General features: G+C 43.0%; 1 long non-coding RNA gene across 1 annotated transcript in view; it reads right to left on the bottom strand.

The window, feature by feature from the left end:
- Positions 1-869: 869 nt before the first annotated feature.
- The window catches only part of LOC148687685 (uncharacterized), a 46,414-nt gene continuing 30,139 nt past the window's right edge, over positions 870-17,144 (bottom strand). Inside the window, exons 2-3 of the long non-coding RNA XR_015950395.1 lie at positions 11,309-11,393; positions 870-4,190 (exon numbers count right to left, since the gene is read on the bottom strand). This is a non-coding gene — a long non-coding RNA (uncharacterized LOC148687685). The remainder of the gene's footprint in view (positions 4,191-11,308; positions 11,394-17,144) is intronic.

Here is a 17,144-nt window from a genome sequence, read left to right as displayed (position 1 = left end):
TCTTTTCCACAACACTTCTGTAAAGTCCTCTTCCTAGGTTATAAAATGTTATACTGAATGTGCAGCTATTTTATGTACATTATTTTATGTTCATTTATTTTCTGCACAATTTATATTTTATGCTCCTTTTTTTTCACCCCATCTGCATCTCTCTCCCCAACTGGAGCGTGGGGCTGCCATACGTGCTCTTTTTCCAGGACACATCCTCTTTTTCAGGGGTACGTAAAATGAGAGTTGCCATAGCGATCCATAATTAAAAGTAGAAGTCGGCAAATGTGTCCTCTTTTTTGCACTTCAAAATATGGCAACCCTAAAACCCCTTTCCAGTCCTGGGAGGAGCACGAGGAGCATTTGTGCGACACACCCACGTGCTGCAGCTGACACACTAACGTGTCACGACACAGAGTTTGGAAACCTCTACATAAATTATGACTTCCCACTCTGCATCATTTTGACAGTATCTAGGTCTAGGTAAAGCCTGGTTCTGGGGTAGAGGACCCGCCCACCACAGATTTGTAATAACTGGCCTTGATACCAGATTTCTGGGTGGCGTGGGTTGAGGAAGTTAAAGGGGAGACATAGTTGGTTTGATGTGAATGCTTTTTGGTCCTGGGAGAGGTTGAGATTTTGTTTATTTGTTAATTATGGTTTCTGAATATTGCTTTATTATTTGAGTATGTTTTAAATGGATGCTATGTTGTATGAAATATTAATGTATTATATGATTTCCCCCACTTTCCCCCCTATGGTAATATGTATTGTATATGTCTCCTCCTCCTCCTCCTCCTCCTCCTCCTCCTCTTCTTCTTCTTCTTCTTCTTCTTCTTCTTCTTCTTCTTCTTCTTCTTCTTCTTCTTCTTCTTCTCCTCCTCCTTCCTTCCTTCCTTCCTTCCTTCCTTTCTTCCTTCCTTTCTTCCTTCCTCTTTCTTTCTTTCTTTCTTTCTTTCTTTCTTTCTTTCTTTCTTTCTTTCTGTAATTTGCTTGGAAACCTTCAGGTGACAAGCAACTAATACAGGGGTCAGCAAACTTTTTCAGCAGGGGGCCAGTCCACTGTCCCTCAGACCTTGTGGGGGGCCGGACTATAGTTTCATTTTTTAAAAAAAAAAAAACCGAATTCCTATGCCCCACAAATAACCCAGAGATGCATTTTAAATAAAAGGACACAATCTACTCATGTAAAAACACCAGGCAGGTCCCACAAATAACCCAGAGATGCATTTTAAATAAAAGGACACATTCTACTCATGTAAAAACACCAGGCAGGTCCCACAAATAACCCAGAGGTGCATTTTAAATAAAAGGACACATTCTACTCATGTAAAAACATGCTGATTCCCAGACCGTCCGCGAGCTGGATTTAGAGGCCGATTGGGCCGCATCCGGCCCTGGGCCTTAGTTTGGGACCCTGAACTAATATGTCTAATAAATGACATGTCTGAATGGCGGGTTAGGACTCCCTGCTGTCCCAAAGCCTGAACTAAGGTGGATCCCAACAGCAGCAGTGCCACCATGCAAATATATGGTAAAACAAAAATAAGAAGCATATCCTCAGATGCATTTTGGGGATAAAGGTGGGTCTCAGGTTGGAAAAGGCTGAAGACTACTGACCTGTTCTGATTGGATACTGATCTCTTCTTGAACTGAAATACTTATGTGCTCCCATGCTGCTCCTGCAAACACATTTCCCATACGCACAATGGAAAACCTTCTCTTGGCACTTGCTTATGGCTACTTCTCACCCCCCATGTATATTTCGCAGTGCATTTCCTAGCAGAGAAGTGCATGCCCCATGGAGAGAAGTGCTTAACACAACATGCTATTAACACTCCTAACACCCCAGTGTTGTCAGGGACTGGGCAGAGGAGGAATGGTGGAGACCGCCTCCCCAGCCTGACGCTTCCAGAAAAGAAGAAGACCGTTCAGAATTACAACAGGGGTTTGGGGGAGATCACAAATGTTCCTCCTTTGGAGTGCCGTAGAAAGGAAATGCTTCCGTGTCTTCAACTAACATGCATGATCCAATTTATATTCTACCCAACTTATTTCCCCCTCCTCTGTGTGTGAAACCCATGCAGCACATCAGGCTAGTATAAAGAGTAGGGAGTTTGGGAGTGGGGAAAGTACAATCTTATTTGCCAGGGCAACTTTCCCCCGTTAATGGGATTTTGAATACCATCCAAGTTCCCTTCTCTGCATATATAGCGACCCTGCTTGGGAGACTGCATTGGGAGACATTTCTCTGTGGTGTTGTCAATTATTATGTTTGCATGCGCAGGTTACATTCATTTATGCTGTTACAGCAATATAACAGCATCTATTTGAGCAATCTTCCCTTAGGGACAGTCAATGTGGAAATCTAACTCATTTTATGGTCTGTTGCATAAAAGCTACAGCATGAGTTCCCTTTATGAGCTTCTCTAGAAAGGTATTCCTAACAAACTCCCAAGTACTTCAGTCATAATATTCTTTGGGAGTATCATGCTTGCTGTGCTTGATCTCTGTTTACGTGTTGACATGCAATGTGTTTGAGCAGTTGGTCACTAAGACACTTTATCTTTCTTTTTCTAGTAGTGGCATCCGCCCTGTGGAATGCCCCCCTGTCACAATCTGTAAAAATGGCGATAGAGGTTTCCCCCCAGATACATGGGAGTTTAATATTTGTTAGTTAAAGTTATATCCCACTTTTGTTCAAAGGAACTCAAGGTAATATTTATGACACATACAGAAGATCTCCCATCCAGACAGTGACCTAACACAGACCTAGCAATGCCTTTGACTTCAGTCAATGTTGGTACATCTTGTTGCCCTGGACCATAACCTTATAGCTAATAGCTCATCATAGTGTGGTACCTGTTTTATATACTACGTCTACCATTCAAATCGATTCTCATTGCTGATCCAGGTCCTATAAGGCAGATTACAGATACAGAAATGTTGGGGATATAGTTCTTTGTTTTGAAGAAGATATGATAACTGGGTGGCAGGCAATTGAAATCACATGAAAACTGCATGGGCGATTAGCAGCAAGAACGCAGCCCTCACTGTAGTGAAAGCTAAAATTTCTGTTACTGCCACTGAAGCAAGTTGAAAAAATTTGCATAATTGCTAGCCACCCATCCACTTGAAGGAAAATATGCTGTGAAGTCCTATTAGCAAGTGTCAGTTAAAATATAGCTATGCTTATAGGATGTGAGTGATTCATCTGATAGACTTGAAATGTTTTCGTTGCTCCAAGGCAAGGGAAATATATATGGGGAAATCCTTGCAAGTAGACCATTGTGAAATGGACCTGTTTCTTTCTTTCTCTCTTTTTACAATTAATGCTCTTTCTTTTTTTGCCCCATCATACTTTTCATCCAGGCTTAAGTATACAAAGGAAGCGGCTCTTCAAATGAAAGGAAAATGCAACATTGATTATACTGACATGCCAGTGAACAAGGTTTTGTCCTTGATGAGGAGTCAAAGTAGCACTCTAAGCTTCAGCTGTGGCAACTCCAGAAATTCAGAATAAAATACCTGGCTCCTCTAGTTAAGAATGCTGTAAGGGCAAAAGAGATAAAGGACGTGGTAGACATATGAATTTGCAAAGAAGCACCGGGAAGCTGGGAAGATACATATGGATTTTTTAAAAAAATAAATTAAAAATCAACTTCCTTTATATCCTTTGCTTTTTTTAATTAGCCGTTACAAAGAATGTACTTTTGACATACCAAGAACCGATATCATATATAATTATAGCAACTTGGATGTTTTTTGCAAGATACGGGAAGCTTTTAATAATGCCTAAATTGCCTGGATGGGAGAAGAATATGCTATAATGAGGTAGCTAAAGCTGTGCCCTCTAGCTATTGTTAGACTGACATTCACATCTTCCCTCTCTGACCAGGTTGGCTGGAGCTGATGGGAGTTGGAGTCCAGCAGCATCTTGAGAACACCAATTTGGCAACTGCTGCACTAATGCTATTCCAAGGTTTAGGAGGATGAAATGTGTTGGCTATTCTTTTGCTATAATGTCGAAACTAACCATTTGTATATGTACACAAGAGAAGAGGCAGAGTTACAAACATTTTGCAAATTGACCACTTTTGCCAACCTCTGGAGAAACAGTATACCTGAAGAAGTGTCTCCACCCCCATCATTCAGCCTGGACACTGAGGTCCACTTCCGAGGATCTTCTGGTGGTTCCCTCACTGTAGAAAGTGAAGTTAAAGAGAATCAAGCAGAGGGACTTTTTGGCAGTGGCACCCTATGGTCAAATGTCAAGGAGATAAAGAACTAAAATATAAAGAACTACACAACTTTTAGAAGACATCTGAAGGCAGCCCTGTATTGGGAAGTTTTTAATGTTTGACATTTTATTATATTTTTATATTTTGCTGGAAGCTTCCCAGAGTGGCTGGGGGAACTCAGCCAGATGGGTGGGGTATAAATATTATTATTATTATTATTATTATTATTATTATTAAACAAACCACATACTTCAAATATTATAAACTATGTGTTTGAAATGTTATAGTTTCTATTGCATCTATTCTAGATTTTATTATTGTATTTTTGTATTATTGCCTTTTGTATGTTGTTGTAGAAAACACAAAACACAAAAAACTTAATTATGAGACCAGTGTCACATTTCAAGAGAGTGCTGGGGGTGCCAGTCCCAAAATAAATGCAGGGGGGGGGATAACATGTAATGACTGCCATGGGGAATGTAGCATAACACAAAAATGGAGAAACATCTACTGTACTTCCAAAAACCTTGTGCTTACTGTGGGAAGTCAGCTATGTCCTGCTGGTCCTGAGAACATACAATGATCAACAATCCTTGTTGTGATCATACATTATCGATCACACACACACACACACACACAGTTGCTGTCTAACAGCAGCAGTGAGCATTCCTCAGCACTAGGAAAAATATACAAGGAAGACACACCATAAATGTGTCCACATAAATCTCTTGGGAGGCATCTGCACATTTTCCTCCATAACTTTATTTTTAGGAGGGCTACAGACTTAAACAAAAGAAAAGAAAGCTCACGGGCTGGGGGACCAGCAAAAGCCTTTAGCAGGCTCATGGCATCCACAGACACCAGGTGACAACCCCAACTTACAAGGTCCTCACGCAAGTAAGGGCAGAGAGAACACATGTTGCAATATCTAATTTTCGCAACTGTCTCCCCACCCCTCCCCAGTTGTGAATATTGTACCATCTGCACATCTAATACTCTAGCCAGCCTTTCTCCACCTTGGGTCCCCAGATGTTGTTGGACTACAACTCCCATCATCCCTGACGAGTGGTCCTGCCAGCTGGGGATGATGGGATGATGGGAGTTGCAGTCCAACAACATCTGGGGATCGAAGGTTGTGAAAGGCTACGCTAGCCCCACAATAGTGGGTGACAATGTCCTCCTCATGCAGGGAAGAGACGTACCTCACATGCAGGTAAATGACCAACAAAGGAGCAGGACAAGCTGGTATTTGACACCCAGTTTTTCATTATAATTCCTAGTATACTCACAGTAACTGCAATACAGTATCTGACCCATGGGTGAAGAGGCGGTGACATGAGCTGAGCGCCTAGGTGGATTTTTGTAAAAATGTTTACCCATTTCCTTCTGAACACGCCGTGCATTGGATATGGCAGATGTTCTGCTGGCATAGCAACAGCATGTCACCACTCCCAGCCTAATGTGATTACTGTATAAGATTCCTCTCCCTATAGCGAAAGTTTCTCCTGTTTCTAAGGCCACTCTGGGAACTCTTGACTTGCTTTATCAGGTTCCTGATTTATACATTTATTTATTAAAAATATGTATATACCGTACTACTATTCATAAAAATATCAGAGAGGTTTGCAACGATTCTGCATAAAACCACACAATGCAAACTGTATAAAAGGTTTAAATTAGAAATCAGTTAGCTATTATGGAAATGTGTCTTCTTGATTGCCTGCCTAAGCCAGATGGAATAAAAGAGTTTTCAGCAGACATTTAAAAGCTGAATCAGAAGGTGCTTGCTTGCTGGATCCTGTTGGTGGAGTGTTACACAGTACTGGGCTGATGACACTAAAGGCTTAGTTTCTTCTTGTTGTTAAATGAGCCTTGCTAAATTGAGGAATGGTCAACGATGGTCCTGCAGATGATCTCAGGGACTGGACTCAGATATAAGGGTCCAAGCAGTCTAAGGTACCCATGACTTAAGTTGCTCTGTGCTTTGTAAATTAATAGGTAAAGGTAAAGGGACCCCTGACCATTAGGTCCAGTCATGACCGACTCTGGGGTTGCGCGCTCATCTCGCATTATTGGCCGAGGGAGCCGGCGTATAGCTTCCAGGTCATGTGGCCAGCATGACAAAGACGCTTCTGGCAAACCAGAGCAGCACATGGAAACGCCGTTTACCTTCCCGCTATAGCGGTTCCTATTTATCTACTTGCATTTTGACGTGCTTTCGAACTGCTAGGTTGGCAGGAGCTGGGACCAAGCAACGGGAGCTCACCCCATCACAGGGATTCGAACCGCCGACCTTCTGATCAGCAAGCCCTAGGCTCAGTGGTTTAACCACAGCGCCACCTGGGTCAAGGGACTTAAACCTGGCTTGGTAGTAGATGGCAGCAAGTGCAGGGTTTTTATTAAAACTATGGTGTCATCCAGATGCCCTCACTGGCAGTCTGGCTGCCAAATTCTGCACCAGCTGGAACCTCTGAACCAGGCCCAAGGGCAGCCCCACATACAGCACATTGCAGTAATCCAACCTCAAGGCTGGATGGACAACATTTAATTCTGTGGTGCTGTTTAAGGCACTGTTCTGTTATTGTGGGGAGGCAGTGCTGAACATTTACTGTGCTATAATTCTTTGAAAGTGCCTTGGAAATGGTCTGTAAACTAATCTTTGAGAGATGATTATGTAGGAGATGTCAAACAAATGGAATTTGCTGTCATTAACTGAAATTTACTGGACTCAAAATGAGGGGGGAAATGTAGCATATGCAGCTAACCATAGAATTCTTCTTAGCAGATGATGGCCTAAAAAGGGCTGGGTGTGTGGGTGACTGTCGCAAGTGAAGCCTCATTGTCTTTTCTGGCTCCCAATTAGGACTTACCAAGGCAAGTTCATATTTTTAGTTCTTCACTTTCTGGCTTCAGGCTAAAGAATGTATTTTCTGCTGAGATTTGTTGAACATTCTGTCCCGGTTAAGAAACGTCTGAGAAGACATTTTCTTAAAGGTGCCCCTGTGATGTTTTGCTAATTCTCGCACATGAGGGTCAGGCCTGGGTATGAGGGCGCCTGTTAATTCCAAATGGCAAGCACAACAGCATAAAGCAATGTGAGAAGTTTTCGTCTGTGGGGATAAGGGAAATCGCAGCTACACCAACAGACAAAGCGTTGACCTTTAAGGCAAAGCTGCTTGACACCACAAGTGAGCATTAGCTTCAGGTTGTTTGCTGCAAACCCTGTAGGGACACTCTGTGCCACAGAAAGAGAGGGAAGGCATAATAGGCCCCATTATAACACCTCACCTAGCTGTGTGGGCATTCCTTTTCCATGGTTCTACCTCACACAGTTGCATGTGTACGGTATGTTACCCCTCAACAGGCTAACAGATTATTTTATCCACCCTTCACCAGCAAGCCCCAGGGCAGGTTACACCAATTTAAAATTCAAAATGAAGTTAAAATGACCTTAAAATTGAAAACAGTTAAAACAGATCACAAAGGGATGAACTCTGAAAACAAACACACATCTCAGGCATCAAAACCAAGGTAAAGAGGTGCCCGGAACTACAATGTGCACAGAATTCTCTGAGGGGAAATGTACTTCGAATGTGCTTTAAAAATATAGTGTGTACACTTTGGCAATTACATGGGAAAGACTCACATCTATGGATTTATTGTACAGTGGTACCTCGACTTCCGAATGCCTTGACTTCCGAAGGTTTCGACTTACGAAGTCGGCAAACCCGGAAGTCTTTTCACTGTGCGCGGTGAAAAAATGGATGCTTCGACAACCGAAGGTTTCGACTTACGAAGAGCGCCGCGGAACAGATCGCCTTCGTAAGTCGAGGTACCACTGTATTTGCTGAGGGCAAAAATGCTTTCCCACTCACATTCCCCAGTTAGCGGTGGCATGCTACTTCTGATACTGCCGTTCATATATCGCTTATCCTCCATGAATTTGTCTTAATCCATATTTAAATCTATCCAGCTGGCAGTCATTGCTTTGTCTTGTGGTAATGTAAGGCATATTCTCATTGAAAAACCATCTTGATTTTTTTTTTTAAAAAAAGAGATTTAGCTGCCGTGGCTTCCTGAAAGGAATCCTGGCAATAGTTGGCAGACTTTTCAGAAACTGTAAATGAGACCCTATTTTGGTGTCCTGCTCACATGTGAGCCCCATATGCAAGCAGGAATGGGCACCCTAAGCTATGCCCCCAGTTGAAGGGTGATGGGGGTGGTGACATAGCATGGAGAAAAGAAAAGAAAAAGAAAAATACAATCCTTATCCCTTGACTATGGACACTCTAAAATTCACCAGCAGACCCTCCAAATGTCCCTATTTTCCAGGGACGTCCCTGATTTAAAGAAGTCGTCTCAGTTTCTGATTTGATTCTCAAATGTCCCGATTTTCCTTAGGATGTTCCTATTTTCATTGGAGAAATGTTGGATGGTATGGTAGGGTGTCCCTATTTTTGTTGGAGAAATGTTGGAGGGTATGGAGTTATCCAACCCCTGAGCCGTCTGAAGGCAATCCTGCAGGGAAGGTTTTCTTTAATGTTTAATGCTTTATTATGTTTTTATATATGTTGGAATCTGGCCAGAGTGACTGGAGCAACCCAATAAGATATGTGGGGTATAAATAGTAAAATTACCATTATGGAATGGGACGCCTCTATTTTCATTGGCAAAATGTCGGAGAGTATGTGCCAGTCTCTCAGTAGATTCCCTTCTCATTGTTCCTTCAAGCCTCTCTCCTGGCCTCCGAAACTTCTGTTATCACTGATATCTGTCCTTGATCTCCAGAACCTCTTGGCTCTGCCTGTTTATAAAGACTCCCCTTGTCAATCACAGATCCCTCCCTCAGGTTACAGATTTCAGGAATCCTGGTGATTTAAATCTTCCTCCCAGAAATATAAATAATACATAGTTAACAAATACATACATTGATAACCTATATGAAAGGAAAAGAAGAAAAACAAAAAACCTACATCACATGTGTGATTTTTGAGGGGATGTTGTTCCACAGGGTAGGTGACACGAGTGTAAAGGCCCTCTTCCTGAGAGCCAGTTGAATCACTGAACACACTACATGTGCTCTGTTCGTGTGGAATAAATGGATTGCATGTGGCTGCACTGACATGCCACATGTGCCACCAAGTTTTTCTCTTTTATTCCCATTTCTCACGCCCTCCCTCCCCCAACCTCCAGGACTCCCCCTGCCACGAAGAGTCCCGGAGGGCAAAAGGAGGCAAGGGGATGATTCTTTATCCAATTGAGTCCCTCCCCTCCCTCTGCCCCCCCCAGCCCTGAAGCCCCCCCTGCCACCAGAAGCTCCCAGCCCGAGGGAGACCAACAAGAGGGGGGAGACACCCAACCATCCCAAATCCTCTTGCCCAAACTAATTTTCTAATGTGCCCAATTACTATTACATCCTAATTTTAACTAACTTAAAACAATTTCCCTCCCTTGCCTCAATTTCCTTCCAAGGACTTCCTTATATTTTAATTCCTTTTTACTTTCCCAATCTTTAATTTATCCTTTATTCTCAATTTTTCCTCCTCCTCCCTCGTTCACGGCTATTCCCTTCAATTCCAGCAATGTCCAGAGTCAACAATCCAGTTTTCAAACCTTCTTATCCATCCTAATACAGAATATATTCCTTCCTCCTTCATCCCTCCCCCTTTTTAACATATTTTGACACCCAAATGTCTCTGTCCTCCCCCCGATGATCCCATCTTGCTTGCACATTGCGTTTCTTGTGTGCTTTCTGCCACTCAAGCAGCTCTTGTTCTTCCCCCTCGAAGAGGGGGGTGATCCCATTTTTTTAAAGAATTCTCTGCCCCTCAGACAGCTCTTGTATCTCCCCCTCCAAAGGGGGGGTGTTCCAAGTCGAAATTTGGTCTTTCTCCTCTTGTATATCCAAATCATCCTCTTCTTCTTCAATTATGCTGTAGTTAGATTCATCTGTCCTATTGTCCTCTATCAAAGTTCTTTCACTCATATTCTGTTTCTGTACATCTTGATTCATTATTTCCATCTGCTGCCGAGTTTTGTCCATTCCGATCTTTATTTCCCATAAGAGTTTCATAACTTTCCTCTGGAAGCCAGGTGCATAGTCTGTTGTTGACATTTTCCCAAGTTTTCAAGGGCAGAGCAGAGCTTGAAAAACAGGAAGTGGTTACAAGTTACAACTGTTCTGAATGCTGCAAACTGGATGCGATGTATCCATTCCAAATGTTGTTACATTAGTTTTTATAATTATTACACTAGGCTGCAACCAATCTCCTGTTTAAACAGTCCAGTCTCTACTTTCCTCAGTTCAGCCTTTTATTCACCTAGAAGTGTCTATAAGCCAATTCCACCATTTCCTTTATATCCTCTCAGTCTGCTTGCTGTTCTGTCCGGGTTGCCGCTTTCGGGAGAGGAAGAGGCTCTTCCCTCTTTAATGTCCTCTATTTGCAGGGATTTTCCAGTTTTAATACAGTTCTCCCCCTTTGCCCTGCCTCAGGGGGAGAATTTTCTATCAATCCTTGGAATTGTTCAAATTACGAACCTCCTTTCCCCGGCATCGGGTGCTTCTCCTCTTACTGCTTCCTCTTTCATCAGTGGGGGGGGGGGGATCGGCTTCCGTTTTTTCGATCTCACCCCCGTTCCAAATTTAAAGTCCAATTATAATTTTAAATCCTTTTACTCACGGTTCCCGATCTTTTCAATCTTTCTTTAGGAAAAATCCAGCGCTCTCCGCCTCCGGTTCGGAGCTTCCCTCCGCGAGGATAACGATGGCGCTCAATATGGCCCCCACGACTTCAACCCTTCCTGCACCGGGGCTCTTATTAGAGCCTGCCGGCGAGCTGGGGAGTCGAAAATTGGGACTCCGCTGAGCATTTGCCCCAGGGTCGCTTGACTCTGGGTTCTATGGGGCGCAGCATCGCTCCCGCTGCTTCCCCCCCCCCTCGCAAAGGCGGGCTGCCTCGGAGCTCGAAGCAAACCCCACCGGACGGCGTTGGCGTTGAACCCGGAAGCCTTCCACATGTGCCACCAAGATGACATGAATGAGAAGCCAGTCATGTGAAATGTAGCTGGTAAGTACTTACTTTGAGGACAATTGCTTCAGGTTTCAATTGGTCCCGAGGTTTGGAGGTGTGATACTGCATTATATTCTGCCAGAGAGAGCAAGTCCTGCAAAGGTTATCATTATCATTAACATCATGATATATTTCAAAAGACTGATAGCAAATATCCCCCTGCACTTTATTTATTCCAAAATAAATGTAGCCAGCTTACTAGTTCAAGGGTTTGTTCCATTTTCTTTCTTCAAAAAGCCTCTTTCATTTGCAGCACTTTTTATGTAGACATATTTTTAAAAAAGTCTAGTAGGCACCGCTTGTGATTATAGTCCATATTTGAATGCAGCTGGGATGGTTGTTTTCTTCTGTGTTCAAAGAAGCGTATGCTGTAGCCACTATTATAAGCAATTCATCCAGGGCCTGTTCCCCCTCCCACTTTGGTAAGGATTGTCTAAGGCGTATTTCCAATTTTTAATTGATCTCCATCGCAAAAGGAAACATGTAAAGCCTGGGGAATCTTAAATGGAAAAATACATGCAGCTTCTCATAAGTGCTTATTGACAGGACGTTACAGGTGACTGTGTGACCAGGTGGTTACATGCACAAATGAGTTTGGTAAGTTACCACTTGCTAGATGGTAATCTCTGATTACTCTGAGTGAACTGTTGCTAAATGAGGCAGCAGCTTAGTAGCCAAGCACATGATCCCTTGCTCGCTCATTAAAGGTAAAGGGACCCCTGACCATTAGGTCCAGTCGTGACCGACTCTGGGGTTGCGCGCTCATCTCGCATTATTGGCCGAGGGAGCCGGCGTATAGCTTCCACGTCATGTGGCCAGCATGACAAAGCCACTTCTGGCAAACCAGAGCAGCACATGGAAACGCCGTTTACCTTCCCGCTGTAGCGGTTCCTATTTATCTACTTGCATTTTGACATACTTTCGAACTGCTAGGTTGGCAGGAGCTGGGACCAAGCAACGGGAGCTCACCCCGTCACAGGGATTCGAACCGCCGACCTTCTGATTAGCAAGCCCTAGGCTCAGTGGTTTAACCACAGCGCCACCTGGGTCCCTCAAAGCGCTATCTTTAATGGTAGCGCTAAGTATGCATTAGCAAGGTACACGGTGTGTGGGGGTCACTAGACGGAGAGGAGGTCAAAAGCGTGGTTTCATATTGCGTAGTTTCAGCATTAGGTCAAGTAGTACCACACATTACCACCAACATGGGTAAGCCTCTGAAAGCAGCAGGCCTGTGTTGAGATTTCCCCTGCAGTGTGTATGCACTGGGGTTGTGGTGCCATCGCAGTGTGTCTATCCTCAACGCTTCCCCACACCATTACCCCCACATCATTAAAGTTAGCAGGGAAATGCACAACATGGTAATGTCACACTAATGGAAACTGGTGGTGCACATTGCAGGGGAGAGGAGGAGTCCTCAACACAGGGGGCTTCATTGTCAGCAGGACTCCATGTCAACGATAATGTCACTTCTGCCCTAAGGATCACCCCCCCCCTCCACTTTGAAAAGCAATGCAGACACTTAATAAGTAGAAATGGAGCATCACATAAACAAGAGAACACATCATATCCAATACAATAAAGAGGCCGTGCACTGGATTTGGCTGAAGCATAAATCTTGAACTGAATTGGGATGATTTTTTGGGGGGAGGGGGTCCGTTTTCACCCAAGCTAGGTGGAAACAGCCCCAGATCACCCTGGCTCAGGTTGGGCTAGCTGGAGCAAATAAAAACCCAGGTGAAATTTTTATCCGCTCCAGTGTCAGCAAGATTATGATCAAGCTTCCGTTTCATTTATTTTTGTTGCTAGGAGGTCTGGGGAGCAATTATCTTTACATTCAACCCTGAATATGGCAGTTGCTGTAAGGGGGTGCACTTAATTAATTCTCTTAGAAATACCATTACCGCACAGCATGGCTTTGTATTAAATGCTTTGACCTCCAGGGCTTCTGAACTTCTAGACTTAATTTTAGATAATTAATGTAATCACATACAGTAGCTGCAGTTGGAGCCCAAACATGTGGAAGGATTACATGCTTTGAAAAGTTCTGTCTGAGGCCCAATATTCTGGGGAAACGGTAAATGGCTTTGAGTGGGGAACCTGGTTTTTAATATCCATTCTATTCCACTTATAAACTTTCATAACAAAATCAAAATATGAAAAGGTGAGGGGGAGCAGAAGTAATGTATCACAAAAATGTGCCACGTATATATTTAATTATACTGGTACGAAAGAGAGAGTCTGAAGGCTCCTACAGAGGAAAAGATTGCATATGTTTGATTAATCATCAAATAATACATGAGACATGCTGAAGGTTTATAATAGATAAAAGTCATTGGTTGGACTTAGCTAAATGTCCTAGAAACCAAATTTCAACCTATTTCCTATTACATTTCAGTGAGGTCAATGAACTTAAAAACAATTACTCTGAATCACAGTAAAAGTCCATTTAGCTCAGTATCCTGTCTTCAGATGTGGTTCCTTCAGGATGTTTTAATAGTACAATATATTATTACATGAACAAAGGGTACACTTACTACTCTTCCCCTCACCTGCTGGGATCGAGGAAGATGCTGAATTTCATTTTTTCAAAAGTGATGCTTTACATAACCCAAGTAACAGCATACATACTGTAGCTGCTTAGGCAGAAAATCACACTTGAAAAATGAAATTCTGTGTCTTCCTGGATCTTGGCAGATGGGGAAAGAGTATCAGATCCTGGCATATTATCCTGGTTTCTTAGCTGTCATGAAGCCAGAGTTCAGACATAACAGAGAATTCTGGCTTATTTTTTTAAAAAAAAAGAAATTTGTTTTTATTGAAGATTTCCTTGTGTAACAAAAAAAGCACAGAGGAGGGGCAAGGAAGCAATGCTTGACCATGACACTCATCTACATTTTCCTAAACCAGGCATAGGCAGACTCTGGCCCTCCAGATGTTTTGAGACTACAATTCCCATCATCCCTGGCCACTGGTCCTGCTAGCTAGGGATGATGGGAATTATAATTCCAAAACATTTGGAGGGCCGGAGTTTGCCTATGCCTGTCCTAAACCATCATTTCTTGAGCCATCTCAATACAGCATATACTGTATAGACAATGCAGTACTATTATTCCAACAATACAATATTTGTTGTAAAACTGCTCTTTACTTTGCCAGTGATGGAAATGGGATTACCGCCAACGCAGTGTGAGCAGAAGGCAATTTCCACAACTAAACTTTCCCTCTCCCTACTGTCTTCTGTACTTCCCCAAAAAGGATTCCTCAGAAGGCTTGGAGGACTTAGCACACATTGCTGGCGAGTCGTATGGAACTGCATTTAAATCGCTCAATATCAGTTGGATAAATCTTGCACACAATGTTCCTGATTTCAGTAAATTCCCTGCTCTCATTGCAGCCCCCATAAGACACAGCTTACAATATTCAATAGGTCATTCCTTAATCTAGACCAGGATTCCATAACTCTGTTCTGGGCTAAGCATAGGTAAGTCCAGCCCAGTAGGCAGACAGAGGTAAGCAGAGATCTGGAAGGAAGAACACTGGTCTGCATGTAACTATAAGCAAGGAAGAAACTCTAAAATAAATAAATGTACTCCCTGATAAGCACAAACTGAGTCCAGGTTCTTCTTTCACAGGCTTCTGAATACAGCAGGTCCCCTGACCCTCTGGGAAGGTTTTTTTTTTAAGAGCAGAAGGGAAATATTGGTTGTATAAGCTACCTTCTACTGATGTAGTATTAGATACTGCCCAGGGCTTCTCCAAGCAGCTGGTTTATTCTGTATTCAACCTGATTTCCTTTGCCAAAGCTTACATAGTGATTAAGCTGTGGCTGCATTCAGACAGGTTTATTGTGTTAGTTTTACAGGTTAGAATCTGGTTTGCCAGAAGCAGCTTTGTCATGCTGGCCACATGACCTGGAAGCTATACGCCAGCTCCCTTGGCCAATAATGCGAGATGAGCGCGCAACCCCAGAATCGGTCACGACTGGACCTAATGGTCAGGGGTCCCTTTACCTTTACCTTTAGCACTGAATTTGAAATTCCCACATTAACAGGGTTCCACTTTTTCTGCAAACTAGACAGAAATGAAATAAAAAAATTCCTTCAGTAGCACCTTAAAATTCCTTCAGTAGCACCTTAAAGACCAACTAAGTTTTTATTTTGGTATGAGCTTTCGTGTGCATGCACACTTCTTCAGATAAGTGTGATTATCTTCAGATAATTCTTCTTCTTAAGTGTGCATGCACACAAAAGCTCATACCAAAATAAAAACTTAGTTGGTCTTTAAGGTGCTACTGAAGGAATTTTTTTATTTTACTTCGACCCAGACCAACACGGCTACCTACCTGTAACTAGACAGAAATGAACACTAAACCTCTCCTGGATTCCACTATTTTTCCAGAAGCAGCTTTTATGTCACATGAATGATCACGGAAAATGCAAAAACAAATGGGTAAGGAAATGTTGTGAATAAACTGTGGTCTGAGTTCAGCCTGTGCCCAGGTTTTACTGAGCATTTGTTCTGATTTGTTCACAAGGGTGGTTATATGTGAATGATTTATGTCAGAAAGACATAATGTGTATTCAAAGGAATGTGTATTCCTTTGAACTCTTGAACATCTTTCCTTTGTTTTCAAGAATCACCTGTGGCACCTCAAAGAGTAAAAAATTGTGTGCAGAGGAGGGTGACCAAGATGATAAGGGTCTGTAAACCAGGCCTTATGAGGAATGGCTGAGGGAGTTAGAATCATAGAATCATAGAATCATAGAATCATAGAGTTGGAAGAGACCACAAGGGCCATCCAGTCCAACCCCCTGCCAAGCAGGAAACACCATCAAAGCATTCCTGACAGATGGCTGTCAAGCTTCTGCTTAAAGACCTCCAAAGAAGGAGACTCCACCACACTCCTTGGCAGCAAATTCCACTGCCGAACAGCTCTTACTGTCAGGAAGTTCTTCCTAATGTTTAGGTGGAATCTTCTTTCTTGTAGTTTGAATCCGTTGCTCCGTGTCCGCTTCTCTGGAGCAGCAGAAAACAACCTTTCTCCCTCCTTTATATGACATCCTTTTATATATTTGAACATGGTTATCATATCACCCCTTAACCTTCTCTTCTCCAGGCTAAACATACCCAGCTCCCTAAGCCGTTCCTCATAAGGCATCGTTTCCAGGCCTTTGACCATTTTGGTTGCCCTCTTCTGGACACGTTCCAGCTTATCAGTATCCTTCTTGAACTGTGGTGCCCAGAACTGGACACAATACTCCAGGTGAGGTCTGACCAGAGCAGAATACAGTGGTACTATTACTTCCCTTGATCTAGATGCTATACTCCTATTGATGCAGCCCAGAATTGCATTGGCTTTTTTAGCTGCTGCATCACACTGCTGACTCATGTCAAGTTTGTGGTCAACCAAAACTCCTAGATCCTTTTCACATGTACTGCTCTCAAGCCAGGTGTCTCCCATCCTGTATTTGTGCCTTTCATTTTTTTTGCCCAAATGTAGTACTTTACATTTCTCCTTGTTAAAATTCATCTTGTTTGCTTTGGCCCAGTTGTCTAATCTGTTAAGGTCATTCTGAAGTGTGATCCTGTCCTCTGGGGTGTTAGCCACCCCTCCCAACTTGGTGTCATCTGCAAACTTGCTCAGGATTCCCTCAAGCCCATCATCCAAGTCATTGATAAAGATGTTGAACAAGACTGGGCCCAAGACAGAACCCTGTGGCACCCCACTAGTCACTACTCTCCAGGATGAGGAGGAGCCATTGATGAGCACCCTTTGGGTTCGGTCAGTAATCCAGCTACAAATCCACTGAATGGTAGCATTGTCTAGCCCACATTTTACCAGCTT

This window comes from Zootoca vivipara, chromosome 1 (assembly GCF_965207765.1).
Source record: "Zootoca vivipara chromosome 1, rZooViv2.hap1.1, whole genome shotgun sequence".
Lineage (NCBI taxonomy): Eukaryota > Metazoa > Chordata > Lepidosauria > Squamata > Lacertidae > Zootoca > Zootoca vivipara.
The sequence above is the reverse complement of the archived record's forward strand: the minus strand, read 5'-3'. Positions and strand labels throughout refer to the sequence as shown.